Source organism: Cetorhinus maximus, chromosome 5 (assembly GCF_964194155.1).
Source record: "Cetorhinus maximus chromosome 5, sCetMax3.hap1.1, whole genome shotgun sequence".
Taxonomy (NCBI): domain Eukaryota; kingdom Metazoa; phylum Chordata; class Chondrichthyes; order Lamniformes; family Cetorhinidae; genus Cetorhinus; species Cetorhinus maximus.
The window spans coordinates 113,565,963-113,590,133 of record NC_135883.1 but is presented as its reverse complement, the minus strand read 5'-3'; the positions used below and the strand labels follow the sequence as shown (position 1 = coordinate 113,590,133).

At 43.3% G+C, this 24,171-nt stretch overlaps 2 long non-coding RNA genes across 2 annotated transcripts in view; one reads left to right on the top strand and one right to left on the bottom strand.

Moving 5' to 3' along the window:
• LOC144680345 (uncharacterized) overlaps window positions 1-19,124 on the top strand; it is an 81,263-nt gene extending 62,139 nt beyond the window's left edge. The window contains exon 3 of the long non-coding RNA XR_013576541.1: window positions 18,241-19,124. This is a non-coding gene — a long non-coding RNA (uncharacterized LOC144680345). The remainder of the gene's footprint in view (window positions 1-18,240) is intronic.
• Window positions 13,864-21,449, bottom strand: LOC144680346 (uncharacterized). Its single transcript, XR_013576542.1, has 3 exons — window positions 21,417-21,449; window positions 17,640-17,729; window positions 13,864-14,906 (listed from the first exon to the last, which is right to left on the bottom strand). It is a non-coding gene; the product is annotated as an uncharacterized LOC144680346 (long non-coding RNA).
• Between the last annotated feature and the right edge of the window lie 2,722 nt (window positions 21,450-24,171).

The window sequence follows — 24,171 nt, the reverse complement described above, 5'->3', positions numbered from 1 at the left end:
TTCACAATCCATATCAATGATTTGGATGTGGGGATTAAAGGTAATATTTCCAAGTCTGCAGATGACACAAAATTAGGTGGAAGTGTGAGTTGTGAGGAGGATGCAAAGACATTCCAAGGAGATTTGGGGAGGCTGAGCCAGTGGGCAAAAAATTGGCAGATGGAATACAATGTGTAAAAATATGAGGTTATCCACTTTGGTAGGAAAAACAGAAATACAGAGTATTTCTAAAATAGTGAGAAGATGGGCAGTGTTGAACTTCAAAGAGACTTGGGTATCCTTGCTCATGAATCACTGAAAGCTAACATGCAGGTGCAGCAAGCAATTAAGAAGACAAATGGTATGTTGGCCTTTATTGCAAGAGGATTTGAGTATAGGGGTAAAGATGTCTTACTGCAATTATATAGAGCCTTAGTGAGACAGCATCTGGAGCATTGTGTGCAGCTTTGGTCTCCTTACCTAAGGAAAGATATACTTGCCATAGAGTGAGGGCAATGAAGGTTCACTAAATTAATTCCTGGGATGGAGGGATTGCTCCATTAGGAAATATTAAATAGATTGGGCCTTTATGCTCTGGAGTTTAGCAGAATGAGAGGCGACCTCATTCAAACATACAAAATTCTTACAGGGCTCGACAGGGTAGATGCAGGGAGGATGTTTCCCCTGGCTGGGGGTGGGGGGGGGGGGTGGGGGTGGGGGGGTCTTGAACCTGGGGGCGTAGTCTCAGAATAAGGAGTAAGTCATTAAGGCTGAGATGAGGAGTAATTTCTTCACTCAGAGGGTGGTGGATTTTTGGAATTCTCTACCCCAGAGAATTCGCTGCTGTGGAGGCTCAGTCATTGAGTATGTTCAAGACTGAGATCGATAGATTTCCACATATTAAAAACATAACCTCAGAATTTTATGGCAACGGGATTTTACGTTCCTGCTGAAACCAATGGAGTTTAGAATGGCTCACCGCATTTTAGGGTCCAGTCCCCGCCACAACTGGGCCATAAAATTCCAGCCCAAGGGATGTGGGTATAGTGCAGGAAAATGGTGTTGAAGTAGAAGATCAGCCATGATCCCATTGAATGGCAGAGAGGGCTTGAAGGGATGAAGGACCTAATCCTGCTCTTATTTCTTATGTTCTTAGAAGACTCACCATCATCCAGGACACGCGTGAACAAGCCTTCATGGAACTGTTGTACCATTGTGATGAATTTCTCAAGGCAGCTGAATTTCTGCATCACCTTTTAAAGGCCTTCACAGCTGACTGTGTCAAAGGCCTTGGTCAGGTCAATAAAGAGGTCCATGTTCTGTTCTTTGTGTTTTTCCTGGAGCTCTCTAAATGCAAACACCAGATCAGTGGTTCCTCAACCTTTTCTAAACCCTCACTAACTGCCTGGCAGCAAATCCTGGTTGAGATTTTGCACTAAGCTGTTCAGGAGGAATCTGGCAAAGATGTTTCCGGTGGTGGAGAGGAGTGAGGTTCCTCTATGATTGTTGCAAGATTGGTGAGTTCCTTTCTGCTTGTATAAGTGGAAAATGGAGGCATCTTTGTATTTGTGTGGGATGGTGCCATGCTCCAACAAAGACTGAAAGAGTTCAGTGAACTTCTTGACCAGGCATTGACCTCTAACTTTGTAGACTTTAGCTGGGATAGCATCAGCTCCTGCAGCCTTGCTGCTAGACAGGCGTTTGATTGCATTAATTATTTCTAACAGTTTGGGAGAGTCTTCAAGAGAGCAGTTGATGGCAACCAGTGGTAGCCTGTTGATTGCTTCTTCATTGATGGATGAAGGCTGATTGAAGATGCGATTAAAGTGTTCTGTCCATCCTTCTAGAATTTGAGCTTTTTTTGTGAGCAGTGTTGCCCCCATCGGCACCAAGGATTGGTGATGAATCTGTTTATCAATCAATATAGCTAGGGTGGCATAGTGGTAATGTCACTGGACTAGTAATCAAGAGGTCCAGGCTAATACTCTGGGGAATGGGTTCAAGTCCCAACATAGCAGCTTGTGGAATTTAAACATAATTAACAAATCTGGAATATAAAAGCTAGGTTCAGTAATGGTGACCGTGACAGCTGTCATAAAAACCCATCTAGCCCTTACCTGGTATGGCCTCCATATGACTCCACAGCAACATGGTTGCCTCTGAAATGGTCTAGCAAGTCATTCAGATGAAGGGCAACAAATCCCCTGAAAGAATAAATTTTAAAAAGTAGCAGGTTAAGGACAGCAACTTCATATGTATTGATATTTGTATTTGAATTGATAAGTTAGCCTTTTTAGGGCTGTTGTGTATCAAAACAAACTGAACCATTTTCTCTAAATGAACCTGTTTCCTCAATCCTCTGTACACTGTGATAGAAAGAAAGAACCAAAAGGATGATATGTCACATAAGTTCAACTTTTGTCATCCTTTCAAATAAAAAATAGTACTTTGAGTTATACATTCAACTAATAAAAGTTGGAGTTCAACAAATCTGCTATTCAGATTAGACTATGACCTATCTGTGCATCAGGGGAATGTTCAGTTCCCAGCTACAAAAGATAGGGAAAGGATAGGGACGCATGATATTGGGCCTTTGCACACCCTCCATTCCCCTCATTGTGTTATCCTGGTTTTTCCCAAGGAATTGTGATTGCTTAGGCCTCCAAAAGATGCAGAGGCTGCACCCTATGGAAATGAGGGTGGTGGGGGAGGGGCTGAGCTCAACAGCCTTCCCATTTAATTTTCATCAAATTTTCATCAAATTTCTCATTTAATTTTCATCAGCTATGTTGATAATAGGCCTTTTGCCTGGCCCGCTAAGATCAGAGGCTAGGAAAACTTACAAAGGTAGCTACCAATATATTTTTAATAGCCTCGCCGATATTCTTAAGGCCTGGGACCCTTCAGGCTGCCATTCTAGGCTATTCTCTTCCTGTTTCTCAGCTGGACTTCAACTATGTCTTTTCTGTCTGCTCCTATACTATGCTGTGGGTGGGGAGGAGAGGGCGTTGGGGATGGGGGGCTGGTGGCAGTGGTGGGGTTGTTGGCGGGGTCTGGTGGAGGTGTGGGTGCGGAGTGGAGGAGATAAGAAAATAGACCAATAGATTGCTGAGTGCAGACCTTTTGATTAGTAATAGTGCTGAAATCATGCAAGGCAGTGATATATTGTGGGTCATTCCTGATTATTTGGAACTTAATTTTTATTGGAGGGCTGAAATAGTACATTCTTCATAGAGACCTGTTCCACTATTTGCCTTATTTTGGCTTGCAATGCACCTTTAAGTATTGTGAAATGTGCAATTTATAAAGTTTACAAATAGAAATACTGAATTTTCTAAGTTTTCATCAATTCAGCAGTACTAGGACTCATGCATAAATCATAAAGTTTCTCTGACAGCTATGTGAGTAAGTGCATGTCTTAGGGGTATTACTGAATTCTATGTACACAAAACGACCTTGGTTTAAATCCCAGTTGAATTCTGAATGCCTTGATCTCAGTCAGAGAAGGTAAATACAATAGTGCACAGAGTCCTTAACAGAGGAGATTGCTTATGATCTGTGGAATGAATGGGATAGGCCAAATATTATTAATTGTGTCCTTATAGTGTGTGTATTCTGAGGTTTTAAAAATGTATTTGTTCCATCCTTCAGATACCTACAATAAGCACATTCTGTTAAAGGGAGATGTGCAGTATAAAGGGACAAGATCAGATCAATTAATTAATCCAATTGGTTCAGAGGATACCTGCTCTTAGAATGAGTTTAGCCAACAAACTATCATGGCTTCTCATTCAAGATTTCAGAAATAAATCAGCATGATAACCTGCATTCAAGTACACAATAATGATATAAAAGCAAAACACTGTGGATACTGGAAATCTGAAATAAAAACAGAAAGTGCTGGAAATACTCAGCAGGTCTTGCAGCATTTGTGGAGAGCGAAAACAGAGTTAATGTTTCCACTTGAATATGACTTCTTCATAACTGAAGGAAGGTAGAAATGGGATGCGTTTTATGCTGTTGAAAAGTGGGGAGGAGGAATAAGAACAAAAGGGAAGGTCTGGGATAGGGTAGAGGGCGGGAGAGACTAAATGACAAAAGATGTCATGGAACAAAAGGCAGTGGTAATGGTCATAGTAAAGAGACAAAACAAATTTGTTCGGAATGAGTGTAAATGAAAGAAATGAAAGAATAATAAATAACTCTGTCCAAAAGCAAAAGCATGAAAAACAAGATTGAAACCAGCACATGGCAAAAAAACAGAATCAAAATAGAGGACAGAGTTCATGGTCTGAAATTGGTGAACTCAATGTTGGATCCAGGAGGCTATAAAGTGCCTAACTGGATGGTGAGAAGACAACATGGTTGGATTCTCTCTTCTTGAAGATGGTCATTGACTGGTACTTGTGTGACACGTATGTTACTTGCCACTTCACAGTCCAAGTCTGGATCGTGCCCAGGTATGGATTGCTTCAGTATCTCAGGAGTCATGAATGGTACTGAACACTGAGCGAGAGTGCGAGAGGAGGACCCTGGGACAGGCAGTCAGCAGCACCTAGAGGAGAGTGTGAGAGGAGGACCCTGGGACAGGCAGTCAGCAGCAACTAGAGGAGCATGTGAGAGGGGGACCCTGGGACAGGCAGTCAGCAGCACCTAGAGGAGAATGTGAGAGGGGCACCCTGGGACAGGCAGACAGCAGCACCTAGAGGAGAGCGCGAGAGGAGGACCCTGGGACAGGGAGACAGCAGCACCTAGAGGAGTGCACGAGAGGAGGACCTGGTTCTACCTGTCAGAGCCGAAGTGTGACGTCAAAGGAAAACAGGTAGGTGATTGGTGAGTATCTCTTCCGTGTCTCTTTTGATTGGCCAAGTGGTAAATCAGGATACGCTACTACAGCTGAAGAGTGCAATTAAGAAATTCACTTTTAAAATATTTAACATCCAAATTAATTAATTAAATAGAATAGAGATGGCTGGGCAGGCAACGTGTTGCATTGCAGTATATTGGAGTTGGTGGACGCCGGTGCGATCCATGGTGACAACATCTGCAGCAAGTGTTGGCTGCTCGAGGAACATCAGCTCAGAGTTGATGAGCTGGAGTCTGAGCTGCAGACACTGCGACACATCAGGGAGGGGGAGAGTCACCTGGACACTGTGTTTCAGGAGACCGTCACTACCCTTAAATTAATAACATCAAATTTGGACCGCGGTCAGGGACAGGAGGGTGTGACTGTGAGTGAGGCAGATTTGGGGATTCAAAATTTAGCTTTGGAGGAGCCTCAGCCAGTGCCCTTGTCCAATAGGTACGAGGTTCTTGCTCCCGGTGTGGACAAGGGCACAGATTGCAGGGAGGATGAGCGAACTGACCACAGCACCGTGGTACAGAGTGTCATTCAAGCGGGGAGGGGAAAAGAGAAAGATAGTAGTAATTGGGGATAGCATAGTTAGGGGAATAGATACTGTTCTCTGCAACAAAGACAGAGAATCCCGAAGGCTGCGTTGCCTACCTGGTGCTAGGTTAAGGACATCTCTTCTGGGCTGGAGAGGAACTTGGAGTGGAAGGGGAAGGATCCAGTTGGTGTGGTCCACATAGACACCAACGACATAGGTATGACTAGGAAAGAGGTTTAGCTGAGGGACTATGAGCAGCTCGGGGCTAAATTAAAAACAGAACCACAAAGGTAATAATCTCCGGATTACTACTTGACCCACCATGCAAATTGGCATAGGGTAAATAAGATTAGAGAGGTAAATGCATGGCTCAAAGATTGGCATGGGAGAAATGGGTTCTGATTCCTTGGGCACTGGCACCAGGACTGGGGAAGGAGAGAGCTGTTCTGTTGGGACGGGCTTTATTTGAACCATGCTGCGACCAGTGTCCTGGAGAATTGCATAACTAGGGTGTATATAGGACTTTAAACTAATCAGTGGGGTGGGGGGGGGGGGGGGGGGGGGCGGTGGGGGGAGGTTCAATTGAAGGGAAGTTTAAAAAGTCAAAAATAAATGAGGGAGCAGAGGTGCAGGGTAGTGAAGAGGTGAATGATAATCAAAGTGTGACAGGAAGGGGCAGAAAATGTAAGCAGAGGAGTGCAGCAGGAACCAGAACCAGAATGAGCAATAATGGTAAAAAGTCAAAATTTAAGGCTCTTTATCTGAATGCATGCAGCATTTGTAACAAGATTGATGAGTTGACGGCACAAATAGAAATAAATGAAAATGACTTGATAGCTATTACAGAGACGTGGTTGCAGGTGATCAAGACTGGGAACTCAATAATCAAAGGTATTTGATGTTCCAGAAAAATGGGCAGAAAGGAAAAGGAGGTGGGATAGCTTTGTTAATAAAGGAAGATATCAGTGTGGTGGTGAGTAGTGATATAGGTGTGATTAGATCGTGATGTGAAATCAGTTTGGGTGGAAAAAAGGAATAGCAAGGGGAAGAAATCATGGGTGGGAGTCGCCTATAGGCCTCCAAAGAGTTGCCTCACTTTAGGATGAAGTATAAATGGGTAAATAATGGAGGCATGTAAGAAGGGTGCTTCAATTGTCATGGGTGATTTTAATCTGAATATTGACTGGACAAATCAGATTGACAGGGGTAACATGGAAGACAAATTTGTAGAATGCATCAGGGATTGTTTCTTAGAGCAATACATTGCAGAACCTACCCAGGCACAGGCTATTTTAGATCTAGTAATGTGTAATGAGGTGGGATTAATAAGAGATATCATAGTTAAGGATCCTCTAGGGGGTAGCAATCATAACATGGTAGAATTTCAAATTCAGTTTGAGGGTAAACCTGGGTCTCAAACCAGTGTCCTCAACTTAAATAAGGACAATTACAGAGGTATGAAGAAAGAGTTGTCTAAAGCGGGCTGGGAAAATAGACTAAGGGGAAGGCCAGTGAATGAGTGGTGGCAGACATTTAAGCAGATATTTCATAAAGCTCAGCAAAAATTTATCCCGTTCAAAAAGAAGGACTCGATGAAAGGATGAACCACCCGTGGTTAATAAAGGTGGCCAGGGAGAGTATCCAATCAAAAACTAAGGCATAAAAAGCAGCAAAAACTAGTGGTAGGCCAGAAGAATTTTTAGTAACCAGCAGTGGATGACTAAAAAGCTAATAAAGAGGGAGAAAATTAATTATGAATGTAAATTTACAAGACATATAAAAACAAACAGCAAGAGCTTCTATGGGTATATAAAAAGAGAGAGTGCTAAAGTGAGCGTGGGACCCTTGGAGAATGTGACTGAAGAACTGATAACATGGAACAGGGAAATGGCAGATAATTTCAAACAATATTTTGCATCGGTTTTCAGGGTGGAGGATATTATAAACATCCCAAAGGTATTAGATAAGCAAGGAGCTAATGAGAGGAAAGATCTTGTAACAGTCTCTATCATGAGGGACAAAGTATTTGACAAACTAATGGGACTAAAGGCAGGCAAGTCGCCAAGCCCTGATGGTCTACATCCAAGGGTTTTAAAGGAAGTGGCTGCAGAGATAGTGGAGGCATAGGTCGAAATATTCCAGAACTCACTGGATTCCGGGAGAGTCCTAGCGGTTGGAAAACCATTAATGTGACACCCCTGTCCAAGAAGGGAGGGAGACAAAAAGCAGGAAACAATAGGCCAGTCAGCCTAACATTTGCCGTTGGGAAAATGCTGGAGTCATTATTAAGGAAGAAATAGAATTTAGAAAAGCTTAACACAATCAAACAGAGTCAACATGGTTTTGTGAAAGGGAAATCATGTTTGACAAATTTGCTAGAATTCTTTGAAGATATAACAAACAGAGTTGATAAAGGGGAACCAGTAGATGTAGTGTATTTGGATTTCCAGAAAGCATGTGATAAGGTGCCACATAAAGGGTTATTGCACAAATTAGGAGCTCACAGTATTGGGGGTTATGTGGTAGCATGGATTGGGGATTGGTTAACACACAGAAGACAAACAGTTGGGATTAATGGGTCTTTTTCTAGTTGGGGAGACCTAACTAATGGAGTGCCACAAGGATCAGTCCTAGGGCCTCAATTATTTACTATCTATATTAATGACTTGGAGGAGGGGGCAGAGTATAATTTAATCAAATTTGCTGATGATACAAAAATAGGTGGGAGGGGTATGTTGTGATGAGGGCATAAGAAATCTGCAAAGGGATATAGACAGGTTGGGTGAGTAGGCAAAAACTTAGCAGATTGAGTTTAATGTAGGAAAGTGTGAGGTCATGTACTTTGGTCGGAAGAATCAAAAGGCAGACTATTATTTGAATGGAGAGAGACTCCAAAAAAGTGCAACACAGAAGAATCTGGGTGTTTTTGTGCATGAAACACAAAAAGTTAGTATGTAGGTGCAGCAAGTAATTAAGACGGCAATTGGAATTTTGGCCTGTATTGCTAGGGGGTTGGAGTTTAAAAATAGGGAAGTCTTGTTACAACTGTACAGGGCATTGGTGAGACTACACCTAGAATACTGTGTACAGTTTTGGTCCCCGTATTTAAGAAAGGGTATACTGGCATTGGAGGCAGTTCAAAAGAGAGTCACTCGGCTGATTCCTGGGATGAAGGTGTTTACTTATCAAGAACAGCTAAACAGGCTAGGCCTTTATTCATTAAATTTAGAAGAATGAGGGATGATCTTATTGAAACGTACAAGATTTTGAGGGGGCTTAACAGGATAAATGTTGAGAAGATGTTCCCACTAGTGGGGGAGTCTCGAACTAGGGGACATAGTTACAGAATAAGGGAGCACTCATTTAAAACTGAGATGAGAAGGAATTTCTTCTCTCAGAGGGTAGTGAATGTCTGGAATTGTCTACCTGAGAGTTGTGGAGGCTAGATCACTGAAAGTATTTAAAGGGGGATAGATAGATTTTTGAAATATTGGGGAGTTGAACGCTATGAGGTGCTGACACGAAAGAGGAGTTAAGACCTGGGGCAGATCAGCCATGATCTTATTAATGGCAGGGCACGCTTGAGGGGCTGAATGGCCTACTCCTGCTCCTATTTCTTATGTTCTTATTGTCAGTGAGCGTCATTACTGCTGACCTTATGATGAAGTGAAGGTCATTGATGCCCACTTGTGGTTAGGTTGCACACAGATTTCATGAGCCCAGGTGATCAGCGGAAAGGCCTTATTGCCTTGCAGCTGCCCTCAGGTTTGATGTGTCAACTCAAATGCTGATACAACAGACTCGCAAAATAATCAATTCATTAGGACTGCTGCCAGGATATCGGACATTCATGATGTGATGTGTTCAGCATTGTCGCACACCAACTGTGCACTTAGAGGCAGTGTCCACAAAGCCACTTGCATGCAATCAAAGACACCCTGTATTAGGGGAAGTCCGTCTCCTAACCTCTCAGCTTGTTGCACTCTGGTCAGAGGAAATGCTAGATATTCCCCTCTCCTGGCGTGAGGAGCATCAGTCACCATTCTTATACATTGGACAGCAAACTGGGAGATGTTGTAAATGTCACCTGCTCCAGCCTGCAAGAATCCCAACATGGAGAAATTCATGCTGCGGTATATTACAGCTGCCTCTCTGCTACCCTTTCTGTTGGGGAGGTGTAAATAAAGTTAGTTCAACAATGGCTGCTTGCAGTGAGTCCTTGTGGTGAGTCTTTTCTTAGTGTAATACACAACAGAAAAGTAGTGATGAGGCTGGGATGGAAATCTTTTTTACATTTCATTTAAGAAATTAAGGACTGAAGAACACCTGACACACTTTTGAGAACGGCCAAAGTTGATTTTGAGGAAGTTTGAGCAGTTTGAATGATTGCTCCAGGTGCTCGCTGTGTTCAGGTCCAGCTCAGTGAGTCAGCGTGCCACACAATTGAAGAAAAAGATACAAAAGGCATATTGGGGACAATGGGAGAATTCAATCCTAACAGAGAGGACTGGTGTAATTGCAAATGAAGATTACATAGTGCGTGGGCAGAGATGCAGATCAGTTCAGATGGACAACTGAAAGAGAACCCCAACAGGCAGCATCGAAAATACTCGGGACAGTGATCTGAGCCTGATGGATGAAAGCTCTGCATGTGTGGAAGAGTGCTTGCACAAGACTCCGAAAGGCCCTGCCACACACACATTTCTCCCTCCAGAATTACTGGCTGCGTGCAGCTGAACAGCTCATTGTGGGTGAATGCAGTGGGAGGACTCATGAAGCCTGTCAATGAAGCTGAATGACAACATTAGACATTATCCCGTGAAAGTGAATAAATTTTCAGATTATAAAAAGTGACAAAATGTGTTCACCCATGCAACCACTTGTGATCAGTTTCTTAACTTTTCTCGGCCTATCACTTCTTCTAGGTGCTGCCCTGACATCCGCAGCAGGGGTGGTTGGCCCTATTGCCTTTGATTACTTTGGCGTACGTCCTCTGGAGGCCTGAGGCCTGGAGGGCCCCGACTTTCTTTGGTTGTCCTCCAGTGGGCCAGCTGCTCCCTCTGCAGTGACAGAGGTCGAGGTTGAGGGGGTCATAGAGAGAGCGGACAGCCTCAGAGATCCCTGAGTGGATGACCCAGCTGCTGCTTCTCCTCCCTTTGGCCACCCAAGGACCTCGGTCTGACTCCTTGAGGGGAATGAACACCTGGAGGGACATCCATGTGCCCCATTTCCCTCTCGCATTGCCACTGCAGGAACTCACCCATGGTTACCGCACTGGAGTGCAGGTCTGCGCGTATCTCCATGTTCTGCTGGACTAGGGTCTCCAAGGAGTCTGCCACCCTTCCCTTGAAGACCTCCATGTGCGCACATGTGGGCACCACTTCATCAGAGAGCAGGCAGACGAACTCCTCTCTGTTGAGGGCTTCCAATAGTTCTGCGTGATGTTCCCTGCCTTCTGCTGACTCTCCATGATGAGTTGGAAGGCTGAATCCAGAGGCTCGTCATCTGAGCAGGACCTCACGGATGCCTCTTCCCCAGCAGCCCTCCGAATGCCGGGGAGCTCAGCTGAACCTGTCTCCTCCTGTTGTGGACACATGTCTGTGTAGTGACCACCAGATTGTGACTCTGAGCCTGCTCTAGATCTAGGTCCCACCAAGGTGTTTATCTCTGTGCTAGTGGAGGGTGTGGGTAAGCAATGTGATGGGTCTTCCAGGCTGCTTATTTCCAGCTGTTCCATGGAGGAGGTGTCCTCTTGGCTGGAGGTGAGGACCTGGATGGAGCTGAGGGACTGGCTGGCTGAGGGCGTCGGTAGTTTGGCAGAGGCCACTGTGAACCAAAGTAGAGATAATTAGTGCATGGCAGCAGAGTCGAAAGCAGGAGACAGAGCACTCACAGTTGTGTTGAGAGAGGGATGATGTGAGCAGGATCCTCACGTGGGTGTTCATCGCCGACTTCACTGTCACCGCAGGCACAGTCCACATCCTCACCAGTTAGCACGATAGCATGGTCCTTAAAGTGAGTGAGGGGCCTAATGTGGGTCACTCCACCCTCTGCCCCCCCACCCACCCCCACCCTCTCCAGTCTGGAACCTCTCCCTCCTGTTGTGTGCCAGCTTCTCCTGCATGAAAACAGATGGGGAAAGAGTAAGCAGGATGCATGCCAGGGCAGATGATGAGGATGTGTTGAGTGTTTGTGTGGTGAGCAGAGCCATGGATGGGATGAGGATACGAGCTCCAGAGGATATGAGCCTAATGGAGATGTTAGGGCGTGTGTGAGAATTAGTGTTGTTGTCCCTTGAGGTGTGAGATCCTTGTAGATGTATGATGGGTTTGGAAATATGTGAGTTGAGAGTGATGTGGTGGCTGATTTACCCTGGCGGAACTGATGAGATCATTCATCCTCTTCCTGCACTGGATGGCTGACCTCCTCTGTGCTCCGTCGGCGCTGACTGCCATTGCCACCGCCTCCCAGGCCAGATTGGTGACTCTGGTGGAGCTCCTGCTGCCAGAGTGGGTGTAGAGGACATCGCTGGGGCCTTCCAGTGTGTCCAACAGAGAGGCTTCACTAAATTTGGGGGCTGCCATCACCTTTGTTTCCGGGGCCATCCGTCACCTGGAGCAGTCATGGTTTGTAGACATGAAGTAAGCTGCGCTCTGGTGACCTTTAAATATGGCGCCCAGAGTGAGGAAACGCTGAGGTCACAGTGTGGCGGGCAAATCTGAGCCCACCCGCCAGCGTTCCGGTGTGTTTCCCATGCAATCCCATTGGGAAGCGGACAATATGGCATGAAATCCGCCATTGCAGGTGGTGGGTAAATCATAATTTTTGATGCCAGCTACCACACTTAGTGCAAAACTGGGACAATTCCGCCCATTATCTGATCATTTGCTTCATATTATTAGTGGAGCCTTTCTCAGTGCAAATTGCCTTTTATTACAACAGCGGCAATGGTTCAAAGTACTTATTTGGTTGTGAAGCATTATAGGGTATCATGAGGTTGTGAAAGGTGCTATATAAATTCAAAATCTCCCTTTGCATGTTGCTTCATTATTGTCAGGATTTCTTATTGCATTATTTACCTGATAAAGGGGCAATTGTATCCTTAAAGCTTTGCATTTTTAACTCCTAAATTGTTCACAGTAACTTAGTCAATCAGTAAGGTAACAATTTATCAAAGCTGCAAAAAACACACAGGCAGCTTAAGTCTAGGATCCCTCTTGTCATGCATTATTTCCAGTGCAAAACTCAAAATCTTACAAAATAAACAATTGTACAAATTAAGTTTGCCCAAGAAACTTTGAACATGGGATACTTGACAGTTCAGGTGCAATGAGTCTTACAGGAAGCTTGTATAGCTATTTTACAGAAAGATCATGCAATATAGGGTAATGTTTTAGCAAAGAGAATGTTCTTTCATCACAGTGAATCACGTCAATTGGGAGACAGATTGAAAGTGGTCAAACTCTTCTCCCTTACCTACTGGTCCCACAAAGAGAAGAGACAATCATCTGAACTATTTGGGTTGGATTGAAAGTCAGATTACCCAGGATAAAGAAATGCAGCAGCACACAATGTCACTTCTTTCCAGATGTTGGAAGATAAAACGCATCTTTGTTTCTGTTTCCATTTAGTGCCATATAAAGTACAATAGAAAACTTATGGAACTCTTTATACTGCAGTGAAAGGCAGTAAACAGCTACAGCTTCAAAAGCAAATAACCAGGTGTACTCATGAGAACAGTTCAAGTGCCACTGACATGATTTGAACTGCAAGTCATATTCCAAGCATTCCTCAAATGAAATGAAATAAATGTTATAAGTGCTGTTTCTGAGTTTACCTCCGACACTCAGTTGCAGCAGCTGTTCAACTAACCTCTACAGTTTCGGGTCTTGCTACTCTGCAGGAGAAAAGATTGAACTGGATCAGAATTTGCTCTCAAGATGACATGCAACATCAACAGAAACTCTTGGAAGGCTTGGAAAATCCTTCAGATGTTGCAGGAGGCTTTGAAGTTTTAGCATGTTATAAACATTTAGGATCAGCAATTTAAAAAAAAACAAGCTATGTTATCAATTTCCTCACACAAGGAAGTTGGGCTCTTATTTATTAAAATAATCCTATTAAAACATTTTGTACAAGTTTTTCTTCAGTTACATACGAGTAACTTACTTTCAAAAGAGGAGATAACAATCTTACAAAAACAGTTAAGTAAAGTCATATCAATGGAAAATCACTATTACATTCCTGGATAAGGAAATTGTTAACAAATATAACTACTGCTGGGATAATTGATTTTTTTTCTTTTATGACTTTTACAAATATTCTGAAGTTAGTGCGTTAAGGTACATTACACTTTAAATCATCTATATTTATCTATAAATAAAGGATATTTCTTACAGAAAATGTTGCTAAAAGATGCAAGCTGTTAGCAATTCTACCATTACATTGAATTCTTCAATCTGTTATTTTAGCAGAGGGTTTAACCCAGTTAAAATAATTGGCTTACTGTCTATGTTAAGATAATGGATGAAGGAATGTCACAGGAATGCATTAAACTGCACCATCTCCAGAGGATGTTTATTCACAATATCAACAAGTTGCTTCAATAGGTTAAGTATATGAGCCAATTTTTCTGTTATTGCACCTAATGCATCGAACAAAATCAGACATGGAGCATCGCACTGCCATAAACAAAGATTCCCCCTTCCAGGCTTTTCCATCACAAATTTAAATAGACATAAATCAGGCAGGTTTCATTATTAGCATATGATCCTCTTTGCCTGACTCATTTGTGTGCTGCACCCAAGTGAGCTATTACACACAAGTGCAATTGTTGGGAAATTTGCAAGACGTCACATAATCTAAGAGCTTTGCAGAGAGACACAGTGCTGCCACAGTTCTCTGATATGTGCTGATAGAGGCAAAATAATCATTTCAGCACTTTAGTTTTAATTCATCGATTTCTACAAATATGACTTACTATAATTTCATTTATTTCTGTACAATGCAACTTATTGCCATTTACTTGCAAAATTAGGAATCATAGCCCTAAATTATGATTATAGGCTGCATTGGACAATCATAGAATGAGTAGAGTACATACACAAGGGTGCATCTGCTTGTGATATCATAAAGTATGTTGATTTTGAAAACCGCCACTATAGCTTTCTGAATAGTTGAGATTACAGCGTATGGTTGCGATTCTATGCCAAATGCATAATCTGATTTTCTTGTATTTCTTTAAGATGCTTTTGATAAACTATTGTGTCCTGGCTCCATTCCAACTTTTTAATGGGAGATGGGGGAAGAAAGATTTATTCTGTAAACTGGTGAGAGAGAACACCATTATATCTATTGTGATCTCCCTGTACCTCTATCAGTTGTAGCGTCTAGTCCTTTGTCAGAACGGCTTCTTGTAACTGCTGTGAATCCGCCTTTGGACCTTATTCATCTTAACGTTATAGTTCTCTTAAATGGAAAAGGATTCAATTTTGGTGCATTGTTCTTCTTTAATTTCTTGTACAAGTAGAGGAAGAGCTGAGGTAGATAGCACAAAGGTAAGATATAATTATATTAATAAAGATATATATATATACTTATTATATGTATATATACACAAACACAGTGGTAAGATATAACTGTAGTTAGAATATATAAAATTATTAGAAGATTTTTGTAAATTGTGTTGTGAAAAATAAAAATTCATTGACCACATAAACTTCAAAGTACATTTCTCCGGATGTTTGTAACTTGGTGGAATCGACTCTAGATATGTGACCTTGTGATGATGGGAACAAAGTTTAGGAGCCTTATGCAATGCAATTTCTTGTGAACTATTTGGCGTGGGGAGGCATAATCAGGTGAGGAACTTTTATTCAGTTTCACAACTCCTATTTACTCATTGTATTCAGCTTTAATTTGCTGCCTCCTTTCTCCGGTTGCAAACTGATGCTGCTCATTGTCTACCTCCTCTCCATTCAGTGCACCATCCTCCTGATGTGAGGATGGAGGCCTTCTCCTTTTCATCATCATCACACTTTAAATTTCAAAACAATCACCTTTTCTACATGGATATTATGCAGAGCACAATAAGCTATAAAGGTTCTGGAGACTGTATTGCAGATGTGCAGTTATATCCAGGCATTATAACACTTACTGTCTAGTAGAATTCTAGTAGTTTATGGACCTCACTGTATTTGTTCCTCCTGTGTGTTTACAGGTGTCAAAGTGCATGATATTCATGATCACACATCAACCATTCTGGGCCATAAACTGTAAAATCAGCTTAGGGTTTCCTGGGCTCCAGGAGGCCGCTCACCCCCAAACTTTTCAGCCAAGGATGCTGGACCATCTCCTCTCTGTTTAATTCCAGTCTATATGGGTTGGATTTTCCCTCTGCGGGTGGGAAACAGAATTTGAGACATAGGTCCAGAACCTGCCGCGGTGGGGGGCGGGGGGAAGTCACTCATTGGGATTTCAAAAGGCACCTCCCCCCGGCCCCCACCTACCCCCCCTACACTTAATTGGTATGGAGACAGGTTTGCTGTCCAATTAAGGGTGTTGGGTGGGCTCACAAGGCTAGAGGGGCAATCAGAATCCTTCCAGACTGAGAGGAGCCACAGAGGAAATAAGTGAGGTTGCATCAACATTGTGAGGCCCTCTCTCCAACTTCTTTAAATTTTTAATTAAAAAAATTAATTCAGCAGTCAGGGGGGAGCTCCTCCTAGCGGGTGGCCTGTGGTTGTTCTCACACCCAGGTAGGCAGGGAGGGCTTCGAGGCTTGCCTGGAGCCCTGGTCCTCCAACCTGTCTCTAGGCATCTAAACTGAGACCCGCCTGTGTAAGGAGCTGGGGATTGACTAGAATTTTGCAGTTGACCTCCTTTAATTGCCCTCAATTAGGGTCTTAATGAGCCTGATCTACGACCCCTGCATGTGAGCAGGTAGCCCTGTCGGCCCAGAGGCAGAATGGGGCCAGGAAACTGGCAAGCTGCCTAGTGGGGCTAATTTTCAGCTCTGCCAGCCTCCATTACCAGCCAGGGCAGGGCTGAAAATCCAGTCCTATGCCTTGGTGCTTACAGCTTCCATTCTTTTTGCAGTGCATTGACTGAGTTACCTCATCTTTAACTTATTTATATCATTTGATGACGCAATAACCATCGTTATCTCTTCTAATTTTGCAATGGTACATAAATAAGTTCTCCCAGAATTTAAATATGACTCCTGTATCTGTGGAGGCAGTGCCTCTCTTGCAAACCAAGCAAGAACACAAGCATTCACAGGTAATCCCTCTTTCAATTCTGGCTTCCAATGTCGTTCTCCACCACAATTTTTCTTTTGTTCTTTTAAACAATATGGTCAGTGCGGCTCTGCACTTTTCACATGCACCTCCTATGTTGCAAGTGCCACATGCCTTGCTTCCTTTTCGCATCCTTCCAATATTGAACTCAAGGGCAGGATTTTCCACTCGTTGGGCGGGCTTGGTGGGCGGGCCCAGGAATGGCACCTAGATGGACCACCATCTGCGATCGGGCTCCGACCGTGAATTCGCATTGGATGGCCAATTAATGGCCAGCTTAGCTTGAAACGCACGCTGAAAGCCTCAGTGCTGCTGGGGTGGGGGCGGGAGGAGCGCGAGCACTGAAGTCTGCACATGTGTGGGGGAGCGCGCACCGAATGCTTCCTGAAGGCACAGAGCTGTCTCAGGGAGTTGAAGAACTTTAAAATGAAAAATAAAGATTTTACAAATCAAATAGACATGTCCCCACATGTGACTTAGTCACTTGAAGAGGGACATGTTAAAAATGATGTTAAAACTTTTTAATTTTTTTTTAGTTACCGTTGGAACCTGTAGATGACGTTTTGTAAGAAATGCAAAGGCTGCCTGGCCTATTACCCCACCCACCAACCTAATGGTTGAGCGGGCAGCGAATTAATTAAATTAATTACTTGCTTAAGGGACTTAATAGTCTCTTAATTGTTGGCAGGCCGTTGTCGGCATTCTCGCGCTCGCCCGCCGACTGAAAGATCGCAAGAGTGCACGATGATATCGGGACGCTCGCCCGACATCATCGTGCACTATTTCACTCCCATTCGCGTTGGGTGCTTGCCCTCTCTCAGGACGAAAAGTTCTGCCCCAAGACTCTTTAAACAATTGTTTAATTCATTCTGTGCCTAGATCTCTAAACTGTGGACTGTTTTACACCCTTCCCTTTTCCTTCCACCTTTAATCTGCAAGCTTTTAACCTTAGCATCACCTAATCACTACTTACTCATTAAGCAATCTTCTCTTTTTCTCCTTTTCATCTTGGCAGTGTCCTGCATGGTGGCCTGTCACTTTAGTTTTCCAATGATATAAAAATCTGCAAGAATTTTAAAATCAAGCATAAATCAAAAATTATCTTAACAGTAGAAACCAATTATTTTATAAATCAATATGACAAGCATAAATCTTAATGAAAAATGTCTGTCATAAAGAGGGTCTTTTTGATGTTTGAAATGGATCAGCATGGGCAGCAACTTAGGCTTTCAGTTCCTTTTTACTTGATACATACATGCTCATATCTGGAATAGGGAGTAGAAACCACAAACCCACACCATCTGGTAATGGTCTACAGGAGAAAACATGCCACAACAAAACATCATGATTCCTGAGATATGCACTGTAGAGTAATGTACTACCTATTGAAAATGATATTTTATTATTCTTCTCTGCTAACAACATTGTAATAATCAACAATAGAGTATAAGGTGTGGCACTGGAGTCAGCTGCCATTTGGTCATTGTTGTAAAATCATTGGAAACTTGTTATGTTCAAATAGATTAACCACCATGAACAGTCAAAAATACTTAATATTCAATATACTGTTGCAGGATAGTGCCCTCAGCCCAGCCATCTTCAGCTACTTCATCAATGACCTTCCTTCCACCATAAGTGGGCATGTTCGCTGATGATTGCATAATGTTCAGTACCATTTGCAACTCCTCAAATACTGAAGCAGTGCATGTCCAAATGCAGCAAGACCTGGACAATATCCAGGCTTGGGCTGACAAGTAGCAAGTAACATTCATGCCTCACAAGTGCCAGGCAATGACCATCTCCAACAGCAGTGAACCTAACCATCTCTCCTTGATACTCAATAGCATTACCATCACTGAATCCCCCATTATCAACATCCTGGAGGTTACCATTGACCAGAAACTGGACTGGACTAGCCATATAAATACTGTGGCAACAAGAGCAGGTCAGAGGCTAAGAGTCCTGTGGCGATTAACTCACCTCCTGACTCCCAAAGCCTGTCCACACCATCTACAAGGTACAAGTCAGGAGTGTGATGGAATACTCCCCATTTGCCTGGATGAGTGTAGCTCCCCCAACACTCAAGAAGCTTGACACCGTGCAGGACAAAGTAACCCGCTTGATTGGCACCACATCCACAAACTTTCACTCCCTCCATACTGATGCACAGAAGCAGCAGTGTGTACTATCTACAAGATACACTGCAGGAGTTCACTAAGGCTCCTTAGACAGCATCTTTCAAACCCATGACCATTGCCATATAGAAGAACAAGAGCAGCAGATAGATGGGAACACCACCACTTGGAAGTTCCCCTCCCAGTTACTCACCATCCTGACTTGGGAATATATTACTGTTCATTCACTGTCACTGGGTCAAAATCCTGGGAACTCCCTCCCCAACAGCACTTTGGGCATATTACACCACAGGGACTGCAGCAGTTCAAGAAGGCAGCTCACCATCACCTTCTCAACGGCAACTAGAGATGGGCAATAAATACTGGCCCAGCCAGCGAAGCCCACATCCCATGAATGAATGGAAAATAAAAAATTACTTTTCCCATAATATAAAAATATTTCATGTTGCCAATATAAGAACATAAGAAATAGATTGCACTGAAGGAATATAGTCAGTACCTTTGGAAAAAATAAGCACACTACTTGGCCTTGCTTATCTTGTTAGTTATAAGCATCCCATCATCCCTTTGAAAGTTAAACAACGCTTTCACATGTCTAAAAATGCAAATTTTCTTCACACCCTATATGCTAAGACTTCATCCGTGTTTACTCATTAGCATTTCAAATGCCTTTTATTCCTAACCTCTTCTGATAATTGCAAGCTTGCAGTCCATTTGATTCCAATTCAGTTAAATCACACAGACAGAATCCTACACACTCATAAAACTACTTTACAATAAACCACAATGATATTGTGAAAAACATTATAACTTTGTGACAGGAGGATAGCTAAAATGTTCACTGTTGCGTGAGTGTGCATCATCACTGCAGGAAGTGATGTCACACAGCATGTGACTCAGCAGTAGGAATTATGTTGTTAGGTGTGTGTGTAGAGCTCTCCTGTATCTTGTATATCGTGTTGTGGGTCTTCAATAAAAATAACCCAAAGTATTTTTTAACCATTCATCAGTGTGATTTGGTAAGTTTGTATGAAGAATCCAGTAACTCAACATGGTGGCAGCTGTGCAATTTTGAAATCCGTGTTGCAGAAATAAAGTCAAGGTGCAACAGTGAAAATTGGGATCTTGCTTCAGTGCAGAGATCATGGAGTAGAGTCAGTCCAAAGATCTGGAGAAGCCAGAAAAAAGAAATTGGGACAAACAAGCAGTCTGCTACAAACACAGAAGAAATACAGTGAGATAACGGGAGGTAGAAATGCCCTTGGAGATCAGTGCCCAAAGAAATAGTGAGTGACTGACTAGGAGGATAACTGGGTCAGTGCTCAGCAAGAATATTAAGCCGGTTCAGGATCAGGCTGCAAAGGTCAATTTGGAATTGGGCTAACAGGCTGCAAGCCATTTGGATGTTGTGGTACGGTTACTGACGAAAACAGCTTCATGGGCAAGGCAAAAGAAAAAGTGAGCGATGCAGGCTACAGTTCCACAGAGCTTCAGCGATACAGAGCCCCGGGCTGGGCATGGCAAAGACACAGTGATTCTGCAGTACTGTTTAGTATTTCATTTGAAGGAAACTCAATTAAAAATCCTGGAGAAGCAAGGAGCATCGGAACTACATTTCCTGTCATGAATTTGAAGGCCACAGATGTCCATGGCCATATGAGTTCAAGCTTTTTCTCACCAGAAAATGGAATTATCCATCGCTGAACCTGACAGACAAGCAGTGAAGATGAAAATACCAATTGGAAACGAGGGATTCCATTGAATGAACACACCAGGTCTATCTGATGAGGATTAAAAAGAGCTGGTAAAGTTCTGGAATGGACTGGAAGATCAGCTCTACATAAAGGTGACTTTCAGGATCCACTGTTTAGAGTTAATGGCATTCAGATAACAGCCTAAGGAATCAATTGACCAGCTTGTAAGGCTGATCCTGTGATAAGGGCAGAGATTGTGATTTCTCTGAAGCCGAGTTGTTGGAGAGAATCATGGAACTCGTTATTGCTTCAACGCCAATCGAAAACTTCCAGAGAACCTATCAGAGAAAAAGAAAGGGCATCAACACCTTGAAAGGCAGAAGGGAGCATGAAGCCATTGTGACTGGAATGCAACGCTTGCAAGCATTGGGTCTGGTTACAACTATTGGCGAAGTGGCCAAGGTGCCAAAACTGAATAGACCTTGTGGGCAGTGCACTCTGCTGCACCAGCTGCAGAATTGTCTGATGTTTCAAGACCACTACAAGGCATGCAGCTTGAAAGGGCATTGAGCAGGTCAGTGCAGGATATCTGACAATGACAGTGTGGTCAGAGGCTACAATAAGCGACTATCAAATAAAAATTGCATACAGTGTACTTGCAGCAGCAACAAGGAGTGTGCCACAAGTCAACACAAGCACAGACACATATATGAGGTTGACAACAGAACAGACCAGGTGGAAGATGCTGAGAAGAAAACTCTTCTACTTGAAAGTGAGCAGACTTTCTAAACCACAAATGTGGCAAGATGTGTGGCCGTGATTACACAGCTAGAGATTTATGCCTTATTCAACCATATAGGGCCATAACTTCCGTGGAGTAGCAATCGCAGTTGGATTGCCACTCCACTCCTAGTTACTTACCCTGAAATGTAACAGCATCTTTCTCGCCCAACCTTCTGACTTGGGCTGGGTGAGAAAGGTGCATTGCAGCAGATTCCAAAGGTCTTGTGTCGAAGGCAGCTGAGTCAGAAGTAAAGATGCCACACCCCCTTTTTTACAGCACTAGTTGCCATAAAGCAAGTAAGTTTAAAGGTCCAGCCACTTTGAGAAGCTAGGGTGAAGGTAACTGTGTAAGGTAAGTGGGTAGGATGGGTGGAGGGGAGTAGGGTGGGTTTGGTGTATGGGGTGGCTGGGCTGATTGGGTGGTCAGGAGATGGGGGATTGGGTGGTCTTTGGAGGGGTGGGGTGGGGAGGATGGTCGGGGGTAGGGAGGGCAGTTGGAGGGTGGGGAGGGTAGTTGGGGGGCGGGGGTGTAGTCAGGGGGTGAGGAAGGCAGTCGGGGGATGCGGGGTAGTTGGGTTTTCGGGGGGGGGCGGGGAGGCTGGGGGATCAGGGGTTGGGTGCGTGAGAGGAATCCTGTGGGAGGGGTCGGTGCAAGTCAGTGCTATAGTTATCCAGGAGTTAGAAATGGTTTTAATTCTTCTAACTTGTTCTGGATAGATATTGCTGTAAGACAGTCAGAATCATCCAAAGACTCTGATTTAAATCAAAGTTTCGGAGGGTTCCCATTGCAAGGCAATTGCCCAACGGAAGTTTGAACTTCCCCCAGCACATCTTTGGAGTAACCCTCGGATATGATGCCCCAGAGCTTGGAAGTTATGGGCCTATATATCTGAACAAAAATGGAAAACATGCTCAAAGCCAAGATGAAGACCAGAGCCAGTGCCAGCGTTCTTCCAGTAAGAATCTTAAAATGCCGATGGGAGTCAATGGTACAGCCTATGACAGCCAGGTTGACAAGTTCCAATGGGTCACCAATCCATTGTATCAGTACAATGGTATTAAAATTCAGCTATCACAAGTCTGCATGGTCATCGCAGGTTTTCTATTTGGTAGACACGAATGGCCCGTTAGTAGCAGGATTAGTAGCAGCGTATGGGGAGCTCAAAATTGTGACCATACATGAAATCAATAATGCACCATTGGTGAAAGAGAATGTTAAAAATGACCCTATCTAGTCAGTCCATGACTTGCAGCTGAAGTACCCAAACAGGTTCGATGATGTGCGGAGTTTTAATTTGTTGCAGAACAGAAGGAGGCTGTTTGGCCTGTTGTGCCTACACTGGCTCTCCGTAGGAGCAATTAATCTAGTTCCACTCCTTGCTTTCTCCCCATAGCACTGCACATTCTTCCTTTTCAGATAACAATCCAATTCCCTCTTGAATGCCTCAATTAAACCTGCCTCCACCATACTCTCAAGCAGTGCAAGATCCTCACTGCATGAAAAAGTCTTTCCTCATGTCGCTGTTGCTTCTTTTGCCATTTTGCATTTAATTGCTGATGTAATTCCTTCAATTGATCCACCCTGGGAAGTGCAGTGTATACACCCAGGAAAAACTGAAGATGGATGTCATTATTCGTTGTGTGCAACAGTAAAAAAAGATGGAACAATTTGGGTGTGTTTGGACCCAAGACATTTGAATTGTGCATTTAAGAGGTGTCCACATAGATTTATGACATTGGAGGAATTAAACCCAAGATTTGCTGAAGCAAATTTTTTTTCTCCAAATTAGATGCAAAACATGGTTATTGGCCCAGGCATTTATCAGAAGGATCACAGAAACTAAGCACATTTAGAACACCATTTGGAAGGCATTTTTTGGAAGGCATTACCATTTGGCTTAACTGTAAATCAAGAGTTAATCCAGCAACATTTGGTTAGGATCACTGAAAATGCCCCAGGTTGCATATGTATAGTGGATGACATTGCAGCCATGGGTGCCAGTAAGGAAGAGCATGATCAAAATCTTTATGTGTTAATGCAGACGGCTGGAAGGGAGGGAGGGCTTTGATTTTAACAGCAAAAAGTATGAAATAAACATAAGGCTCATTAATTTTTTTAAGTTCAGTTTATTCTAATACTGGGGTACATCGAATCCAGGCAAAGTAGAAGATATACAATCTATGCCTACATCCCAAGACCAAGAAGCTTTGCAGCAATGTCTAAGGTTATTCAGTTTCTTAGTCCCTATATACACAACTTTGCTAAGAGAGCATCATCATTGACAGAATTGCTAGGAAAAGATGTCCTGTTCTTGTGACAAGAAGGCAGTTAAATTGTATTTGAATATCTTAAGCAGTCATTGTCAGGGAAGACATGTTTCCTTCAATACTAGGACCCAAGAAAGGAAACAATCTTGGAAGTCAATATGTTGCAGAAAGGGCTAGGAGCTTGCCTCGTGCAGGAATGGAAACTGATAGCATTCGGTTCAGAGTTATTATTAAATGTTAAAAAAATTAAATTTATTTAAATGTATTCAAGGCAGGGTTAGACAGATTTTTGATAGACAAGGGAATCAAGGGTTATGGGAGGGGGATGGGGTGGGGGGGGTGGTGGGGGGTGGGGGGGGTCAAACGGTAAAGTGGGGTTGAGACTAAGACCAGATCAGCCATGATCTTATTGAATGACAGAGCAGGCTCGAAGGGCTGAATGACCTACTCCTGCTCCTAAATCCTATGTTGCTAAGAGTCTCACTGAAGCAAGGCAATTACCGAACATAGAGCATGAGGCAGGGTGTTTGGAATTACGAGGCTCTAGACATACAATTTTGGTTAGCGGATCATTGTGGAAACAGATTACATGTTGTTAGAAATGATATGGCGTAAATCTCTGACA